Raw genomic sequence first — 20,411 nt, 5'->3', positions numbered from 1 at the left:
CACCGAGTAAACGAAATTACCTGGCTTACCAGGTAGCAATACACAATAAGGTCTCGAACTTTCAGCGTTTCCACAGTATCTGTAAATTTTAATTCTGCCCCTCCCCACCTCTTTTATCTCTGAAAGGGAACCGTTAACTGATTCTTTAGGCCTCCCTTTCAAATTCCTACAACACAAATCACACTTTGTATCAAGAACTCGGACCCTGTGTTTAGAAGAGGTATCCAACTCAACTACTCACCTGCCACAATTATCCAGGTTTTCTGGCTAACCGCAGAGGCCAAGTAAACAATTATTTTATGTAAAAAGCACCTTTAGCGGACAGCCTTAAAAGATGGCTTAATTAAGACCTTGAAGCCCGGGAGCCTCTTTTCAGCAAAGGCAGACTGCACAGGGGTCCTATTTTACCTAGGGTAACAGTAGTATGTTGAAATATTGACTACAGAAACATCTGCTACCAAACTATTGTGACCAAAAAACAAAGACCAAAATATTAAAAAGGTAAGGACATATAGGCAGGGGCAGATTTACTATTCATAACTTCATATCTACATACCTTAAAGATGTATGTGTGCTTTATAGTCAAGGTACATAAATGTGGAGAACGGTAAACCTATAATTCCGGTTATATGCTACATTGTTGATATTTTGGTACGTAATATTAAGTCCACGATATTCTTTTGCACAAAGTTCTGGAGTCAATGTTAAGGTGGAAAACCAGGTCAACTGCATGCAGGTCAAACATATGTGTATTTATTGGAGTGGGTGGCGGAAACAGATAAATTTGTTCTTGGAGTTGATGTAAAGATAATTTAAAAGTCCTCGGATTCTGTAAGCATAAGGAGGAAGGAGCTGCTGTTCTTCTGGCTACCGTTTGTTAGACTCCAATTTTTATGCAAAGCATTCTAGGTTGCCACTACAGTACCAGTTAAGACTTTAGGGCAAGGGACTCTTCAATGTTAGACACTAATTGAATGAGACTCAAATTGCGATTAATTGTTCTGGCTTGTATGGCAGATTACCATTTTCTTCCAGTTACAAGGATAGCATGTATATAACACCTACCTACTACTTCTAATAATTGTTTACTGCTGTATCGACAATGTCTTGTGATGTGGAAAAATGCCTTTTGACAGAGACTCCCTCCTTGTTGCAGAATGTGGCAGCACCAATGGGTTGAAACACTGTCAATGTACTCTAGGCACCCAGGTTTTCTTATCCACAAAGTCAAAACAAAGTAAACTTGAAGCTTCACGCTCAAGTTAGAGATCAAAAGAGTCTTTTGCAGACATCATGCCTTAGACCTGTCAACCTTAGGGTGGTCTTTCCTCAAACTTTTTGCCTTACTCTCCCATATTTCTTCTGATCTTGTTTTTGTTGGCCTTGGGATTGTGTGCTAAAGTGTATTTGCAAACTCCTTAAATCATACTAACATTGGTTCCTCCCCATTTGGCATATGTAAATTACTTTTAAGTCCCTAGTAAAGTGAAACAACCTGTACCTAGGACCTACAAAGTAAATGCTACTGGCAGGCCTTCACACTGATTGCGCCACCCACCTAAGTAGCCCTTTAAACATGTCTCAGAGCTGACACTGAAGCCTGTGTGTGCAGTTTTGATCTGTCATTTCAACATGGCATAAGAAACCTTTGTCAGGCCCAAACCATCCTTTTTTTAATACACATAAGTCATCCACAGTGTAGGCTCTAAATAGCTCACAGTGCAGGGAACAGTGTATTTTTAAAAAAAGTAAGACGTACTTATACATGTCGTGGTAGTGAAAAACTCTTACATTTGTTTTTCACTAATGCAAGGCCTATCTCTCCCGTAGGATAACATTGAGCTTACCTTATTGCATTTAAGAATAACTTCCAAATTGGACCAGGTAACCAGTTTATGTTTGGTATTTTTATAATTGCAATGAAAAATCCTCTTTTATGGTAAAGTCTGATACTGAATTACAATCCTGTAAATGCCACTTTTAGAAAGTTGGCATTTTTCTGCCTTAGCCACTTAGTGAGTGCAGCCTGTGCCTGCTTCACATGACTAGGTTTGGTTGGCAGTTCGTCTTTGTGTATTCCACTCAGACACCTGTACACAATATAAAGCTTAGGTGAGACTGGATGGCCCATTCCTGGAAGAATTAGATGATGAACTTTGAAACAGCCCCACTTACGTCTGAAGTTACACAAAGGATTGCATTCCCCCTGTAGTTAGTCTACAGCCAGGACACGGGGGGAGATACCTGTGTACTTCAAAGGGAAACCACTAGAGGATTCTCCCACTTCAAAGGAGGCACCATGTATAAATATTGGCCCTAAGACACCAATTCTGCAGTACACTTTTGGACCTGTGGAAATTTCTGCCAGGAAGAAGGAGTGCTGTGCTACTGAAAGAGCTGCCACTCTACTGGACTGCTGATCTGAAGGACCACCTACTGACCTGCTGTGCTGACTTGCTGTCCACTTTCAGGGATGAGAAGGACTGGACCTGCAGCCTGTACCCAGGACCACCAGAGTGACTCCAAGGGCTAATCTCTTTTAACCCCACCAGGACTCTGCAACTGTGCGTTCTACACTGCTATGTGGTGCCACCCTGGCCCCCAATCCTGCACCCTCGGAAGGGGGGCCTGAAGGTGCTCTGCAAGCCAATGTGTGGCTCCAGCCGTATCAATACATCAACTATGTTGCATGGTGCAACCCTGAGCAGAACTGACCCATTGCCTCTGCTGACAGGATCCTTCCAACACAAAGACTCTGCATCGACCTCGCACCTCACAGCCTCATCAAAACACAGTGGTGAGACTTATCCCCAATGCAGGCCCATACATCGCAAGCTCCTCGTCGACAGCAGCCTCAATTATGATGATGCAGGACTTTGCATGCAAGCCCTGCAGTCTGTTCACAATCAACCGGTGAGCGGCGCATCCTCGACAAGTATGGCCTCCTCGATGATGGCACAGGGCCTCACATTATAGCCCGCTGCTCCTTGGAACTGATGCTGCACGAGGCATCTCCAACCCAGACCTGACATTGCTTCAGCTGTGTGATGCATCCTCGACACTGGACCTCGTAACGCTTCCCAACCAAGCTTTAAAGTACTCTTGTTCCATGGGTCTAACTGGGTTTCTGCAGCTGACCTGCGCACCATCACAGTCAGCCTGAACTTATAAGTTTGACCCCGTCTGGTTTAACCAGATAATCACTGTTGGTGCTTTATGCTTTTTGTTGCTATTTTCACTCAAATATTTAAAACTGTGTATCTCCGGTTCTACTAATTGGATTTTTTTCGTTCTGATCTTGTTTTATTTATTGAAATTTCTCTATTTTTCTAATTTTGCTTGGGAATCTTCTTATGTTGTGTTTTGATGTTATGACCGCTTGACATGCTCTGAATTAAGTCTGACTGCTCTATGCCAAGTTACAAAAGGGTGAAGCACAGGTTAACTTAGGGTTGTTTAGGACTTCATACTCACAAGGATTATGGTTGCTGTTTGAGTAGGGTCTCACGCCCCTCAATCAGTAACCTAATTTCTTACAGCATGAAAGCTATATCCAAACTGTAAACTACCGAATGAATTTTGAAATAAATGCCCAAATATGTGGTACAGCATTGTTACTCTATTCTAACCATTGACATCTCAATACATTATCACTTAATTGCAAGTAAGATTAGTTCAATTGACTCCCAAACTATGCTATGCACTTTGCTTAGATTTTGGGAAAAGGTTATTTATTATGTGAAAGAAGTGAAGTAGTGGTAATCCTCCATCTTCACAAAACAAAGCATGGTTTTAACTGCTACCACTAGAAACAATATAGGGAGTTTGGGATTTTTTTAAAATATAGAAAACACAGATGCACTGTCTTTAGTGTTGGCACAGCGTTCGGTCTTAATCACTGGATATGTTTTTCCCTAAATTGTTCTGGAGGCCACTTATTTGGATTGGATATATTTTGAATATGAATAGGGCTATGTGCTATATAGGGTTATTGTAATCTACCAAAGAGAGCCTTGATAATTGAGGGTTCGCCCCAAAGTGCTCTGTATTGTAACATACTTATACAGGGTAGCTGTATTGTTCTCTTTTTACCTCATTTCTTTAGTACACTGTTCAATTAGTTCTGTAATACTGTTCACCAAAGGCGTCAGATTCATTATTCTGCTGCACAAGCCACGTGCATTTGATATCTCTTGAACTTAAGTGTTGTATCAGAAACAAGAACATGAATTCGGAGTTCAGAACTCACACTATAACAGGAGTACATATTTCCTGAAAATATGGATTTTTTTTCCAGAACACTTAACACAAAATGCACTGATACTTTTGAAGCGTTCGGTCAGGCTGTGCCAAAGCCGCCCATGACCACCGCGCTCTTGTCATTCCTCCCACTTCTGTTCCACTTCACGTGTCTCACAGTACAGTTACCTCAACCTAGATGTCAAATGCCACCAATGCAGTCAGACCCACTTTTTCCCAAGCATATAAGATTTTTACTCTTGCAACCCGCCATATGTGAATGATAGTCTCTGTCCCCAACTTCTACCGAACTTCTCAGAAGAAAGATATGGGTTTGTGTTCTCAGAAGAAAGATATGGGCTTGTGTTTCTTGCTTTCGCCACAAATACACTCAGGTATTGTATTCTCTTAATCCTCCTGTATTGTGATACTACTGAAGGCAGTTTTCAGTTTGTGATATGGTATATATATATATATATATATATATATATATATATATATATATATATATATATATAGGGCAGCCTTGTCTTGTCCCCCTTTCCACTGCATAACTAACTGATATCACTCGACCTGTTCATACCCTGGCCACAGGGGAAGTGTACAGCAGTCACACCGATGATATATAAACTGCAACCAACCCCATCCTGGCCATAACAGCACACATACATTCCCATTCTAGGCTGTCGAATGCCTTTTCAATATCTACCGCAAGTATACCTGCCTCTGATTTATCATACTAGGAGTCAGTTAAGACAGCCATCAATTAACGGAAGTTAATGGCAGAGTTACAGCCTGGGATGAATCCCGCTTCGTCAGGGTGGACTAAACAGGACATCAGCATGGGGCAGTCTCTTAGCTATGATTTTGCAGAGAATCTTGTAATCTAAGTTCAACATAGATAGGGGTCTTTAGGCCCCTCAGTCAGTCGGCGATTTACCAGCTTTTAACAGCAGTATAACCAATGCGTCCTGCGTCGTAGATGGCAACAGTCCCCTCTCACTCACAGCTTTGTAAAGGGTGGCCAATCTCAGAGCTAATATGTCGGAGTGTGCTGCATAAAACTTGATCGTGAACCAATCTGTTCCAGGTGTCTTAACCCTGGATGGACCCTTGGTGGTGCTTCTAATTTCCTGTACTGTCATTTTACCCCCTTCCCCAATGTCTTAGCCTCGTCTTGTGAGGCTGTGGTTACTGCTAGTGGGTTCAGGAATGCCCGGGTTGTAGCTGCGTCATAGTGGGTGACACTTTTATATAACCGCATAAATTGCCTAGTAATTTCCTTTTGTCTGTAAAGACCTTGTCCTCTCTCAGGCTGAATTTCTACCATGATGGATCCTCTTTTAGATGGTGTTGCTAACCACACCAGCAATGTCCTGGTTTTATCTCTCTCCGTATGGGCCCTGGACATAAATCTTTGATGATCGTAGCGGCGTAGCCTTTCTGTCTGGATCACTACTACCTCTTTTAGCTCTAACAGCCTACTTTGTAGGTCCGAACGCCTAGGCCTTTGCCTTTTTTCCACTCTCCGCTCTTCCTCAGCTGCCAAGAGTTTGCCGTACCCCCACTGACTCAGCTAGGCATCTTCCCGAAGCACTGCTTTAAATGCACCCCATTCTATTAAATGGTTGCTAGCCGTCCCATTATTCTCAGGGAGAAAAATTTTGATGTGCTGCCTCACAGCCTTCTGGCATTGTGGGTCCTCTAGCGATAGAGGCTTTAATTTCCCCGGTAGGAATGCAGGCTTTAACCCGTTCTCATTTCAGATGTATTTGTATAGGATTATGATCTGAAATTGTGCGGGCAAGGTATTCCACGTCGTGTATTTGGGCATGTACATCTGGCATGCAAAGAAATGTGTCTAGGTGAACATGTAAATCATGTAAATGTGAAAAAAGGAGTAATCCTTTGTTTGTGAATAGAGGTCCCAGTGTGATTGCCAGCTCGCAAATTGCTTTGCCACTCTAATTACTGGGGAATCTTGCAATGGAAGATGGGAGTGATCCCATTGGGGATCAGTTATACAGTTGAAGTCTCCTCCTACCACTACCAATTGCATTTGATATGGAGCTAAACCCCACGTAAGTTTTGTTAAAAATGTACCTTGGTCCATATTAAGTGAGAAAATGTTAATTAGAGCCAAGTCTCGTCCCTCTACTTTGCCCTTCACTGCGACATAGCGCTCTTCTGGGTCTATGACACTTTCTGTGTATTGGAAAGGGACCTCTGCCCTAATCCATATTAGGTTCCCTCTGGCATAAGCCAAATATGTTGTGAATTATGTGTGGCCCTTCCATAGCCCTTGTAAGGCTTTTCCTTCTGCCGCTGTAAGGTGTGTTTTTTGGAGCATTGCTACATGGATGCCCCTTCGATGCAAATATGAGAACACCTTATACCTTTTTGCCATTCTATGCCTTCCCCGAATGTTCCATGATAAGAACTTGTAAGTCTCAAGGGTAGCCATTCCCTCTCTCCACTTTCATTCCTCCACTACTCCCTTCCTTGTAGGATTTCTTCTTGTGCAACCCACATTCTATTCATGTTAACTGTCCCAACAGCTTTTTACTCAGGTTCCCCAATGGCAATTAAACAACAACCATAAACAAACCAGCTCCTACTCCCCTGGACAGGTATACAACATCTACTCATCCAAACCTTTAACTGGTAACTGTGCTCCCTGAAGCAGCAGCGGGCAAGTCCTTTTAATATATGGGGTGTGGTTACGGTGTCTCAGCTGGTCCCTCTCCACCCAGTCTTACATTCTGTCATCTGGCGATGTTTCTCCTGGTGCCCTCTTCTCAGCATTCCCCCAGTATTTCTCGCTAAAGGCATCGGAGTGCTCTCACTGACTGTTGCCTTGGTTATATATAAGTGTGCATCAGGCTCATGTCGGGCAGGAATATAGATCAAATATTATGATCGGATGACCGCAAAACATTTTCCAATGTATGGATGGCATAGGAATCACGATCAGAACCCGACCAGGCCTCCTCCTATTCCTCTGTTGTTGGGTTTAGGCTCTGGCTGCAGCTGTTTAAAGAGGCCACCGCCTCCATTACTTTCTGTTGTTCTTGTTCGCCCGCTGCTTTGGAAGGGGCAGACAAATTATGATTGAGAGTGTCTGGTTTCCCCTTGGTTTTACGTTGGGAACTTCTGTAGTGGCCCCAGCCTAAACCAGTCGTTTGTTATCAAGCCAATGCCACACTGCTTCAGGGGTGTGGAAAAATTGGGTTCCATTTACAATTACTAAACAAAGGTGGGCAGGAAACATCATGTTGTGTGGTATACCCATCTGTCTTAATTTAGCCTTGGCCTCTCAGAAGATGGACCTTTGCTTCTGCCCTTCACGTGAAAAATCTGTGAAGAGGCAAACCATGCTATTTTTAACGTTGCAGACCCCCTTCTTTATTGCTTGACTGAGGATGTAGTCACTGTCTTTGTAGTGTAATAGTCTTGCTAATGCCGGGTGCAAGTGGGAACCCAGTGGCAGAGGGTGTGTCACGACTCTGTACCCTCTCTAGGGCAAAGAACGAGAAGTGCCGGTCCTGCTCCCTCTTCCAAAAGCCATTGTTCCAAATATTCAACCATGGTCTTTCCTTCCACCCTTTCTCGTAGGCCAATTACACAGATGTTACTGCGCCGGGATCTGTTCTCCACATCTTCTGCTTTCACTTCCAGCTCATTTATCTTCTGTTCCAGGATGCACACTTTTTCTGTGTCATCAGAGAGTATCGGAGTGACATTGTTAATATTTTTCTCTGTTGATGTGACTCTTTCAGCCAATTGGCAGTGATCATCATGAAGTATAGTTATATCTGTCACCAGAGCATCAATTTTATTTTCAAGGGCCTACCGGAAGGCTGTTACGGTTTGGAGAATGTCTTGTAAAATGGAATCTTCACAGTTTTTCATGTGTCCTGGCTCATTGTCCTCCTGTCATGTCATGAGAGGTTCCGTGGCGGTTTCGCCATTGTGTCAGGGTCCCTCCTGAGGCCAATCTTCCCCAGGTTTCAATGTTTAGAGCAATCTGGCAGTCTGCTGTAACGATAGCTCTCTGCTGGGGGGGCTGTGCTGTATGGTCCTGTGTATTTAGTATGGGGAAGCACTGTGGCATGTCCTGTGGTATAAGACAAGTTGGTAAGTGAGTGGCCTTTCTACCAGTTAGTCCAAGTGGGGCGGCTTTACCCCATAGGTGGGCGGCATCCCCCGTCAACTTTGTTAAACTTTTCCAGCAAGGAGGCCTGATATTTCCACTTGTGCCTAGCCCCAGGCAGCAATGAGAAGTGCTTCCTTCATGCGCTAGGGCAGTTCTTTTTCGCTACTCCAGGTGCGGGAGCCGGTTACACCCCAACGCCTTATGGCAGTGGTCTCCAAACTTTTTAATGCTGCGCCCCCCCAGTTGAAAAATAAAACTCAGTGAGGGCCCCCCTTAGAATTTTTCACAAATATTTTATAAAGATGGCAATGTTTAAATAAGTCTAGACGTATTTAAACATTGCAGTTAAGTACTGTTACCTTTTTAAAAAATGCAATAGCATGTTTCTGCTTAAAACAAAACACTGTTATCTGTGTAATGCTTCTTTTGGCCAGAGTCTGGCGCCCCCTGGGATCACTAGAGGCCCCACTAGGGGGGCCTGCCCCAAAGTTTGAAGACCCCTGCCTTATAGGGTCACAGTGTGGCAGACAGGCCCCAGGTTAATTTGTGCTGTGCCGTCAAGGAGTCGCATTGCTGCTAAATGGGGGTAACATCTCCCCTGGAGCTAGAGAGAAATTGTTCATTGGGTCCTAAGGTTTGGCAGATGATGATTACTCTCGGAGCAGTTACGCTGCATTAGAGGGCAAAGTTCGGGAGCTGCCCCAGCAATAAAATACGCACACTGGTCACAGTCCACATTCGGAAGCAGGCCCGCTACTCCATCACTCCAGTGTCAAGCCTCTTCGTACGCTGGCATCCTTCTGGTCTGGTTACTCAAGTCTCGCAATTCTTAGCGCTGTGGTGGGCGCTGGCCATTTCAGTTTCTCAGCGTCATCATGCACTGCCTGTCTCTGCCTTCCCTCAGGCTTCTCCTTGCTCCCCTCCGGCCGAGCATGTCCCCTAACATGGACCGACATCCGTGCAGTCTTCGTGGTCGTCTTCTCAGGTCCGTCGAGCACAGCTTCAGTGCTGGGTTGTCCCGGGTTGTTGGGCAGTGCTGTCTCATTTTGACACCCTCCATTTAGCTGGCATTTGATCTTCTACAGGCCTCAGTATGTGTCCCGAGGATTAGACACTCAGCCGCAGCCTTCATCTTGGCTGAAGCACGTTCACAGTATTTTATCAGAGTTTGTTTTAGAGGTGTCCCCGGCAGTATTTCACCACCTTCAGGGGCCTTTGGAGATCACTGGCAAAGACTTGTGGGCTCCAGTAGATCGTGTGTTTATTCAGGATGGCGCTGGGTGGGAAGTCTCTGTCAGGAGCCTCACAGAAAGGCTTCTTACTCTATCGAAGTTAGGCCACAGCCCCAAATGAACTCTTCAAAATAAAATTTCCTTGTGAAATGGACTGTTCAAGTGGGTGTCTGGTTGACTCACTAAATAAGTCATATCTAGCTCTGATGTTCATTTGCTGGGAGCCCAACAACAACAAAAAGAAGCTGGAGGACTGATAATGCCAAACCTCTTCTGTGTTCTCCTTGGCTTTCTTAATCTAATCTTGTACCTTTGTATGCCTGTGGAAATCTTTTTATAATTCAGTTCTGCTTAGTTATGTCTTATTGATCTGGAGAGGGACACTGTTGAATAGGAAGTTGAATCTAGGAAGGATCATCATTTTGAGTAGATTTATACTGACATAGATCATAAGTAGGAGATAGATTCATATTTTCAATAACAGTTCTACTTTTTTCTTTCTTACAATAACCTTCTCCTTCACTATGCTGAGATTAACAAAAGTAAGGCTACCGAGATCTCTTGTAACCTTTAGACCCATATATAACATTTCAATTACTGATAAACTTGAGGTAAAGTTGATAATCCAGGCTGTCTCTTATGACTTATATTTGATGTTTGAATATCCAGACATCTGTCCATATTTCAGAGCCAATGTATTGCCCTGTGGAAAAGTCTTTTGTGGGTCAGATGTATAAATCATAAATAATAAGGTAAAAAAATAAGGTAATTTATTTTTGTTTTGCCTCCTTTGGGTGAACGGTTCTGTGTAGTGATTGGATATACCTGGAGAGTAGAGACATTCTTGCTTTTTATCACTTGCAATCTTAAACCACATCACATCAGTCAAGCTGCCATATTGCAAATGATTGAATTATTTTACCATAAAAGCTGAAAGATTTTTTATTATGCCCAAAGGAATTCCCAATTAATTTGATTTCATGTGCTGTCTAGAGTGTGTGTAACAAATGGCTTTGAGTTGGCTTTCTGCCAGATCAATTATGCCAATTATTCCATATTCCATAATTCTAGTACATTATCATATGATTACATCCTCATTTGCACACAGATCTCAGGGGCTCACAAGTCACAGACATTTCTGTAGACAACAGCAGACTCAGATGTTTCATTCATCCAAGGGTTGCCTATCTAAACAAACTGCAGAACAATAAGAGGATATATGAAGTTAATAATATTTGTTTTAACAATTTGCCCCTTGTGAAGATTCTTAGTGAAATGCAAGCAGAAATGGATTCTGTTTTAGGAGTTTTTTTTTAAAACATAGGTAGTTGTTCTCTGCCTCAGAAAGAGGTAAACATACTTTGAATTATTAGGTTGTTTCACTCCCAGGGACTTGCCTCTATGATTTAACAATCTGAAAACTCTTTGTAGAGTCGGGTTGAAGATGGGTAATCAAAGATTTGTGGATAGTGTCTAATAAGGAGACAATTTCAGTAAGCACATATAATATATGGGGGCACTAGAAAATCTTCAACTCAACAGCAAATCCTGCGTTATAAGCACCTACAGTTCACAGCACTCTTGGGACACAACAGAAGAAACTGGCCCACTATATTTATTTTATAGGGATGAGTTAGGCCGTTTGCTGTTACCTGGTCTCCAGTTAACTGGATGGTGTCCATACCAGAAGACTGGGTTACCAGAACATTACCCCAAAGGCACACCAGGAACAAATATAGACTTTGGTTGAATGTAATCTTCTTTGTTGGGAAGGTGGGTTTTGGGACTTGATAAGTACGCCAAACCCGGCTTTCATTTCCACCTTTGATTCAGTCAAGCATGGCCCTTTCTGATTCACCTAATGGATGAAGTGTGCCCGGGGACTGAAAAAATCCCCAGCATATATGGGAGTTATAGTTAGAAATAGAAAAAGTCAGAGCAGGATGGCTGTTTAGACCTGACAACCTTAGGGTGGTCATCCCCCAACGTTTTGCCTGCCTCCTGCCATTTTTCTGACCGTGTTGCTGGTTTTAGGACTCTGCTCACTTTACCACTGCTAACCAGTGCTAAAGTGTCCCCTAAACATGGTAACATTGGCTCCTACCCAATTGGCATATTTAATTTACCAGTAGGTCCCTAGTAGGGTGCACTGGAGGTGGCCAGGGCCTGGAAATTAACTTCTACTAGTTGGCCTGCAGCACTGATTATGCCACCCCTGTACACTGCTATGTCTCAGGCCTGCCATTGCAAGGCGTGTGTGTGCAGTTTCACTGCCAATTCAACTTGGCATTTAACACTACTTGTGAAGCCTTAAACTGCCCTTTTCCTACATGTAAGTCATGCCTAAGGTAGGCCCTAGATAACCCATAGGGCAGGGTGCTATGTAGGGAAAAGGGAGGACATGTACTTATGTGTTTTACATGTCCTAGTAGTGAAAAACTCACACATTTGTTTCTTACTACTGTGAGGCCTGCTCCTCTCATAGGCCAGCATTAGAACTGACCTTCTATACTTTTAAGTGGTAGATTCTGATCTGAAAGGAGTAGTACAGGCATGTCTAGTGTGGCCAGACTGGTAACAGAAAATCCTGCTTACTGGTGAAGTTGGATTTAATATTACTGTTTTAGAAAGTGGGCATTTCTCAGGACTTACTGCCATCTGTGCCTTATAGCCTGTCTCCAATCCACGTCTGGTCTGTGCTGGTTAACAGCTCCCCTTGTGCATTCCACCCAGACAGCCATAAACACAAGGCACTCAGTCACATCTGCATTCATCTGCATACGTAATGGGTCTCCCTGGGCAGGAAGTGTGGAGGGGCTCTCTTTTACACTTTAAAGCCAAGTGGCCTGCCCTCACACGAAGGACAGATAAACCCCCATAGGTATCCTGGCAGACAGGACTGGGTTGAAAGGGGAACTTGTGCACTTCAATACCACTCTTAGAAGTTTCCTCCGCTTCAAAGGCATTTTTGAGTTTATATACTGGGTCTGTGACCCTCCAAAATTAGACACTTTTGGATCTCACCTGGACTCTGTCATAGGGACTGCCTGGCTGCCCAATGGACTCATCTGGACTGCTTTGCTGAAAAAGGACTGCTGCCCTGCTTGTTGTCCTGCTGTCTGCTGGAAGGACTCTGACTTACCCACAAGTGCTCGCCAGGGCTTGGATTGAGCTTGCCTTCTGTCTTGATGTCTCAGGGCCACAAAGACTTCACCAAAGTGAAGAAAATCCCCGTGCATCAGAAAATTAAAGCAATACCTGCAGAAATAGATGCAGCACCTGCCTCACGGCTGAAAAATCACTGCATCACCTACCGGATGGACGCAGGGCCTGCTCCTTCTTACCAGCGCATCAGGGATTTTCAACATACCGTCCCGGGGCGTCAAAATATCCCCACATCACAGTGAGGAACCAAGGCCGCACTCCTGTAATTAGACGCATCTCCTCGTAGCATGGAAAGAAAGGGCGCATCATCTGTGCCACACCGAAAAATCCGACGCATCGCTTTATTTTCAATGCATTTCCTCAGAACCAAGGCTGCACTCCAGTAAATCGACGCATCACCTTGTAGCTTGTAAAGAAACTACGCATGGTCTGTGCCGCATTTGAAAATCCTTATTTTTCATTGCATCTCCTCTTCTGCTACCCCGTGTGTTGTTATTTTTGACGCATCCCATTTACTCTGTGTTACAAAGATACAACCACTGATTCTTGAGGATCGAGACTCATTTAAACCTTTAAAAAGTGATATCTTGACTTGTGCATATTAGATATTTGTTGTTTTGGTGTTATTGTATTCAGATAAATATTATCTATTTTCCTAAACTGGTGTGGAATACTTTTTGTGGTGTTTTCACTATGTTACTGTATGAGTTATCGCACAAATACTTTACATATTGCCTTCTAAGTTAAGCCTGCATGCTATGTGCCAAGCTACCAGACAGTGAGCACAGGATAATTTGGATTGCGTTGTGACTTACCCTGACTAGGATTGTGGTCTATACTTGGACAAGAGTGTATACCTCTGCCAACCAGAGACTTAATTTCTAACACTGTTCCTGTAGTAGTCCTCCCACGAGCAACTGAACATGACTATATGTTGCAGCGGAGAGATGACAAGGACGCCATGTTTATTTTTATTTCAGCGCCCGCACAGACAAGAGAGATTACTCTAATGCTGCAGGAAAAGCACCACAAGCCCGAAAGAAGAAAAGGAAGGGAGGTGTGGACCAGAGACACATGCAGTTCTACCGGCCAGATTGGAAGAGAAGCAGGAACTGTAACTGGCCCTTATGCTACTTACTGGTAGTTAATGTTGGCCTAAGTACAAAGAATTTACTGAACTGACTTTTTGTAGCAAACGCAGTCTGGAACTGTGGCAAGTCCAAGGCCTGAAATGGTTTGACTGTTACACATCTTTCACATTACCCATGGGTGCCATGCTCAGTGACATGAGGTTTGACTGTAAGCATTTCACTCATTTGGATTACAGAGCATACACAAATCATAATACCTGTCTAAACAGTTTGTGACTGCCAAAGTGCTCGATAATGCTGTTATGGCAGAACTACACTCAACGCAATACCATTGAGTGTTGTTTTGAACAAAGAACTGCCCTAGATTATTTATGAGTAAACGTAAACCATTCATTGTATGCAATGCAGAAAACCATGGACTACTACCTTGATGGGGGTCTCTAGAGAATATGAAGGCCCCTGTAAGAAAGGTCAAAGCACAATGCGTTTGCGTTGTCTGAGGAGTGAGTTATATATTCTATGAGCAATAATAAATCTACAAGATCACCGAAAATAAAATAAAAGTGAGGTGATTAATATAATTATAAATTCTGCTCCCTCATTGGGGCTGAAATCTGGACTTTTTCGTGCATGGAGCCACTGGAGAGTGACAACGATCCCACTTTCAAATAAATCACTTTTTTGCAACAAGGCATAGACACATTTTTCATGAGCTAATGTTCTACACAGTTTTATTATTGATACTACCCTCTAACTACATGACCAGGTGGAACTTTTAGAGAGCACTATCCTAGGTGCACATATTTTTGTGATTTATGATTTGAGAAATACAAGAACATCCTATAAAAGACTGAGGTTTGCTCATTATAGGAAGAATCCAAGCAGTCTGCTAAAATGATTTAGGGCCAGATGTATCTTTATTTCCAATAGCGATTACCAGTTTGCGATTTTTTGCAAATCGTAAGTAAGTAATCACTATTAGAATGTATGAAACTCCATTTAGCGATTCGCAAGGCCTCGCAAATGGACCTACCTCATTAATATTCTTGAGGTAGGTCGCAATTTGCGAACCATTGCGAATGACTACAATCATAGGGATGGTGGCCTGCTGGGCTCAGCAGACCGCCATGTCTGTGATTGCTTTTAAAGTAAGCAATCTTTTTTTTCTTCTTAAATGCAGCCCGTTTTCCTTCTTTTCATTTTTAAGAGTAGGCAGTGGTCCGTGGGACCACTGCCTGCCCATAAAAAAATGTTTTGCATGCATTCACATGCCCTTCCCATTCCCCTTTGTGAATGGGTTACCACCAATTTGAACTGGTGGTAACTGCGATTATTTTGCGACCACATTCACGGTCACAAAACAATCATATATACCACTGCGATTCGGTATTAGGAAGGGATGCCCTAGACACACCCCTTCCTAATACCTAATCGGTATGTAATTGCAAATCCAAGTTGCGATTCGGTAACAAGTTACCAAATCGCAGATTGGATTTGACACATACCAAAATGCATTTTTGCGATCACAAACGGCCCATTGGCCCACTTGCGATTGTAAAAATGTTTGATACAGAGTTTATAGCTGATGGTATGTGCAGCTGAAAACAGAATAAAGTCATTTAGATCACACAGGAGTAAGCTCGCCAAGTCTATTTTTTAAAGGATGGTGTTCACAGAAACTTGAATGCCATAATGTAGAGTACTTAGAACAATACCATCTTCAGACATATTTAGAAATTAAAAATGCTGGTGGTTGTGACTTGCATGGAATTATTTTAATGGCAAGATAAAGGCAAAAAACATAATGTACAGATATGTATACAGTGGAAAAGACCGGAACTTGCTTCCAAAAACCAAATGTCAGTCCATTTACATTCTCAAGCGTCTCTTGATAAAAATAGTACCCTATATGTCTGGATAGGCAAATTACATGGGAGAGAAGGTGACATAAACAATGGATGTCAAATGGAAATCGTTTAGTCTCTTCTCTGTATAATATGCTGGTCCTTACATATAATGTTTTGTAAAGTGAATTGTGGGAACGCCTAAAACAATTATGGCTGGCAATAAAAAAAATATTTTGAGCCATCCTAGTTCTAACCCTAGCTTAGGACTGCAGGGCATTATTTATAAAAAATAGCTTCAAACCACCACAAACAACCTGTTCTTCAATGTAGACTGGTGTCAATCATAACACAAATCGGTACTCAACGGAAAACTTGCAGCAGGCAGGCAAGCCAATTATGTCAAATCCATCTTACGTTGTTCAGGATGTGACTGCGCCATTAGGACATAATGAGTGTGGAGTCTATGGCCCCAGTAAATTGCTCCCTGTAGATTAGTAGATTGATTTTAAAACATTGTTATTTTTCCACAAAGCCTAGCATGTCACTGGCTCAAACATTAGCTAGTCTGCATTTACTTGAAGGCTTTAGGAGTTTGAAAGATACATTTACTGGTCTTTATCGCTATTGCCTGTCAAACCCAGGCGCAGACCACCACATTACAGCTATCAGAATGCTAACACATGAGTTTTTCACAGGGCAGTTAAGGGCAGGCTTTTCTTCTCTTATATACTATGGCATTCCTAAATCCTTTTTGTAAACTTTTACTTACATTTTCTGGTAAATAGCTAGTACATTTGTTACAATCATATCTTGTTTATATCTGAAACACCATCAGGAAGTTTGACTAACATATCTTTATATAAGACGTTATAACTCCCCATTTTCCTTTATCCAACATGTAGCTAATTACTCAATATTAACGTATTGCAATCCAGTGGCTAATATTCAGAGTCCTCGGACACTGAAGTACTTTCTGAAGGGATCTCAAATGCCCTTTGGGTAGATATGCATGATAATAATGCATTACATTGTGGAAGGTCTTTCACCAATTGTCCAGATTGGAATTTGTGCTTCATCCCCAGTTCATAGATACTCTGCATTTGGAGGGGACAAAGGAATATATTTCCTGTATTGTTTATCAATTTTTTGCACACCATAGTAGGGCAATCTGTGGTGTTGCCTCTAGGTGGACACCAGTCATCTTCCTTATCACCAACAGAACCTGCTCACAGAATATAGAAATCCCCATCTAACCCTCTGCATGGTTCACATTCAGCTGAATGTATGACACCCATTTCAGCCAGGGTTTGTGGCATGTGATAAGATCAATATATATATGAACGGCTAGTGGACAAGTCTGTGTCTATCATTTGTGGATATCATTTTTGACTGTTGGCAACAGCAGAATGCCCAGATTTCGTCCGACATACCTCAATGAGATTTTTGATCGTTTCTCTCAGGCTTTGGTATGCTTAACCGTAAGGCTACTAAGTGTTTTGTTGTACATTTTAGTGACTAGTTTTTAGGCTGAGTGCGCAAGAGCTCTGGCCTATTGTATGCTATCTGTGGGCTTTTAACCACGCCCACGGCACATCGATCAATAAAACTCATTTGTGGGCATGCCTTTCAAAAATCCTTTGTTATCATTGGTAAATGTTTTACGTTTGTCCCTCCTATGGCAGTTTTGGCCATTAACCTTGTTACATGGATAATTGCACTTTTGCCGATACGTCTGACTGCGAGCAAACTTCTTTTTCTATCTCCCCTTCGTATTCGCGATCATTGTGGATGTGGCACTTTGAATCGGCTCGCTTTTGTCCACGGTTTTACTTTTTATTTTCAATTTATGTGGCAAGAAAAGTCCAGTTAGGAATTTACAACGCTAATAGCTCTAACTCAAGCAAATGCAAGACCCACTACATTGCAAATGCTTGTTGTGGTATAGTGTTTATTACAATCACTGTGAATAACTGTTATTCTTTAGGTTCATCGGCTATTTCAGAATATAATTTCTTTATGGCACTTTGTAGTATATGGTTAAGTAAATATTTGATGAGTTACTGCATGTTCGATCTTACAATGCTTGTAGTGTTCTATATTATTTGTACAAATAAGTCAGAAGTGTCTCATCACCTCCAATCTAGGGTCTCCTATGTGGATGAAGGAGTATTTTTTTAATGCCATAGAGGGTGGCCAATCAATGCTATGCTCAAAGTGTGCACTTCACTGAATTAATTTCACCGGTAGGGCAATGTGCTTTTTGCATAATGATAGTGTTCAGTGTGGTTGGGTTTACTATATCTTTAACAATATCGTAATGCTACAGCACTTTACTAATATTGTTTATTCAGTGATGAGTATATTGTGCTTGGGCCACCAGGTAATATCTTTATACTTGGATGCAGCAAATCCCACGTCTTTGAACATGAGTTGTGGATTTCAAGAGATTCTGGGTTCTTATTTGCCTGGGTTAATTTTGTCATTTGTGATTTTAGCTGATGGAAAAAGGCTTTATTCAATAGGACTGGAATGTTTTGAAAAAGGAACAATAGTTCTTTAGTAGGATAGTCATTTTAAATCTATTCCTTCTGCCAGCAATATAAAGGAGTGTGTTCCACTTTTTTACTTGCAATTCTGTTGTGGTTAGGTATGCACCATAATTTGCCCTGATTGCACTTCCAGTCTCCCAGTGGTAACAAATACCCAAATATTGCACTGGGTCTTCCCACTACATAATATGTTTTTCCATCTCATATCTTGTAGTAACCCCACTTAGGGGCATAAACATCATTTTGGATACATTTTTAACTAAACCTGACCACACAGCATAAACTATGACTTCATGGATTGTGGGATTAAGATTCTCTGCCAGTTTTATCACCAGATTTAATCACTGTCTAGTGACAACAGAATTTTACAGGAGCCAAATTTAATCCCACTATCATGTTACTGTTGTAGAAGCAATGATGCCAATTGTTCAGTGGATAAGGCAAACAAAATAGATGGCGGAGGCATCCCTTTTCTATTCCTCTTTCAATTTTGATTGGTGTAGGCAAATAATTACTTATTCATACCCTACCCACTGGTTGTGTGTCGAGCAGTTTTGCCCAATCAAACCTTGCCCTACAAATACCTATTCTAGTCAGGACCGTTTCATGGAAGGCTCCCTCGAAACTGCTGAATACCTTAGCAGCATCCAAAAAATATCACTGCATCCCTAATTCTGGATCTCTATGGTGTGTGAAGGCAAACAAAGTGCACAAGTTATCTGATGTGGATCTCCCAGGTATAAACTCAGACAGGTCTGGCCCTATTTGACCCTTTATTAATGGCATCACTCAGTTTGCTAGTATTTTGGCAAGAATTTTGTCGTCTGAATTCATTAATAATAGGGGTCAATATGATTAACATCACTATAGAGGCTCACTGGGTGTTGATAATGTTTCCACAATATTTTCATTTAATGTAGGAGAGAGTATTCCCTTATCTTCAGCTTCTTCATATAACAAAAAATATGGTGTCAATTCTTTGATCCATTATTTATAGAAGTCTATAGTCAGTACATCACTACAAGGCGTTCCCCCATTTTACACCCCTTAATGGCTGTTTTCATTTTCTCCGGGGTGGTGGGGAGCACGCCATGCCTCTTGAGTCAGGCCCGAGTTATCCTCTCTAGATGTTTATTTATGTCATCCAACGACCTACATCATGCTGCATAAAGGTAAGAGTAGTAGTGCATAAAGATTACTAGAACCTCTGTAGGGAAATATTGTGGTATTCCCTCTTCTGAGTCTATCTGGACTATATCATTTACCACCTAATGTGGTCTTATAAGTGTGGCAAGGGTGTGTAGGCAGCTCGTCCTTTCCATTTCGTCTTGGAGCTATGAATTTTCCTAAAAACCTTATTTTTCTCTCTGCTTCCTCATGAAATTCTTTGGTTTATTAATGTATTTGTAGAAGTCTCTTGCATTTATATTGCTTGTATATTCACCTTTCAATTTCTTTAGATCGTTCTCCAGCATAGTGAGCCTACCGCAGATAGAGAGGAGCACCTCACTTCCCTATAGCTATGCACTCCTCCCTCCCATACCACTCCTTTAAAAGTTTTCTACAGTACTGAATGCATGCTTACCGATCCTTTGTTATCAAAATACTCATTTATACCTTTGCGGATATCTTCTTTAAACACAATATCCAAAAACATGGGCTGGTTAAAATTGGTTTAAAAAAGTGGGCATATACCTGGCCCATAGGGCACGTCTGCCTCCAAATAACTTGTATTGCTCCATTAGCTTGTGTACCCAATCTTGTGCTCTTGTGTTGGTCTGGTCCTATAGGCAGAACGGTCCAGCATAGCATTCAGTGCAATATTACTGACTCCTCCCGGAATGATTGTCTGCTGCTGGAGTGTCATGCACCTGGTTATTGTATTGGCAATGAAATCATGGTTATTATGATATGGCCAATATGTGTTTAATAATGTCACGTGTACTAATTGCAATAGTCCTTGCACTATGAGGCATTTGCCTTCTGAGAATGCCGTGGTGCGAATATATTATAAAGGTATACTAAGTTTGAGAACTGTTACTACCCATTGCGCAGTATCTCTGTTTTCCCCATTTTTGGGCAATCTTTCTGGTTTCCACTTTATGAATATGTGTTTCTTGTAAAAGAAGTAC

The 20,411-nt window shown here is 42.0% G+C and overlaps 1 protein-coding gene across 2 annotated transcripts in view; it reads right to left on the bottom strand.

Moving 5' to 3' along the window:
• Positions 1-20,411, bottom strand: part of DHX35 (DEAH-box helicase 35) — a 494,424-nt gene that overhangs the window by 456,581 nt on the left and 17,432 nt on the right. The window lies entirely within an intron of this gene.

This window comes from Pleurodeles waltl, chromosome 7 (assembly GCF_031143425.1).
Source record: "Pleurodeles waltl isolate 20211129_DDA chromosome 7, aPleWal1.hap1.20221129, whole genome shotgun sequence".
In the NCBI taxonomy this organism is placed as follows: domain Eukaryota; kingdom Metazoa; phylum Chordata; class Amphibia; order Caudata; family Salamandridae; genus Pleurodeles; species Pleurodeles waltl.
Note: the sequence above shows the minus strand (reverse complement) of the source record. Positions and strands in the feature narration are given on the sequence as shown.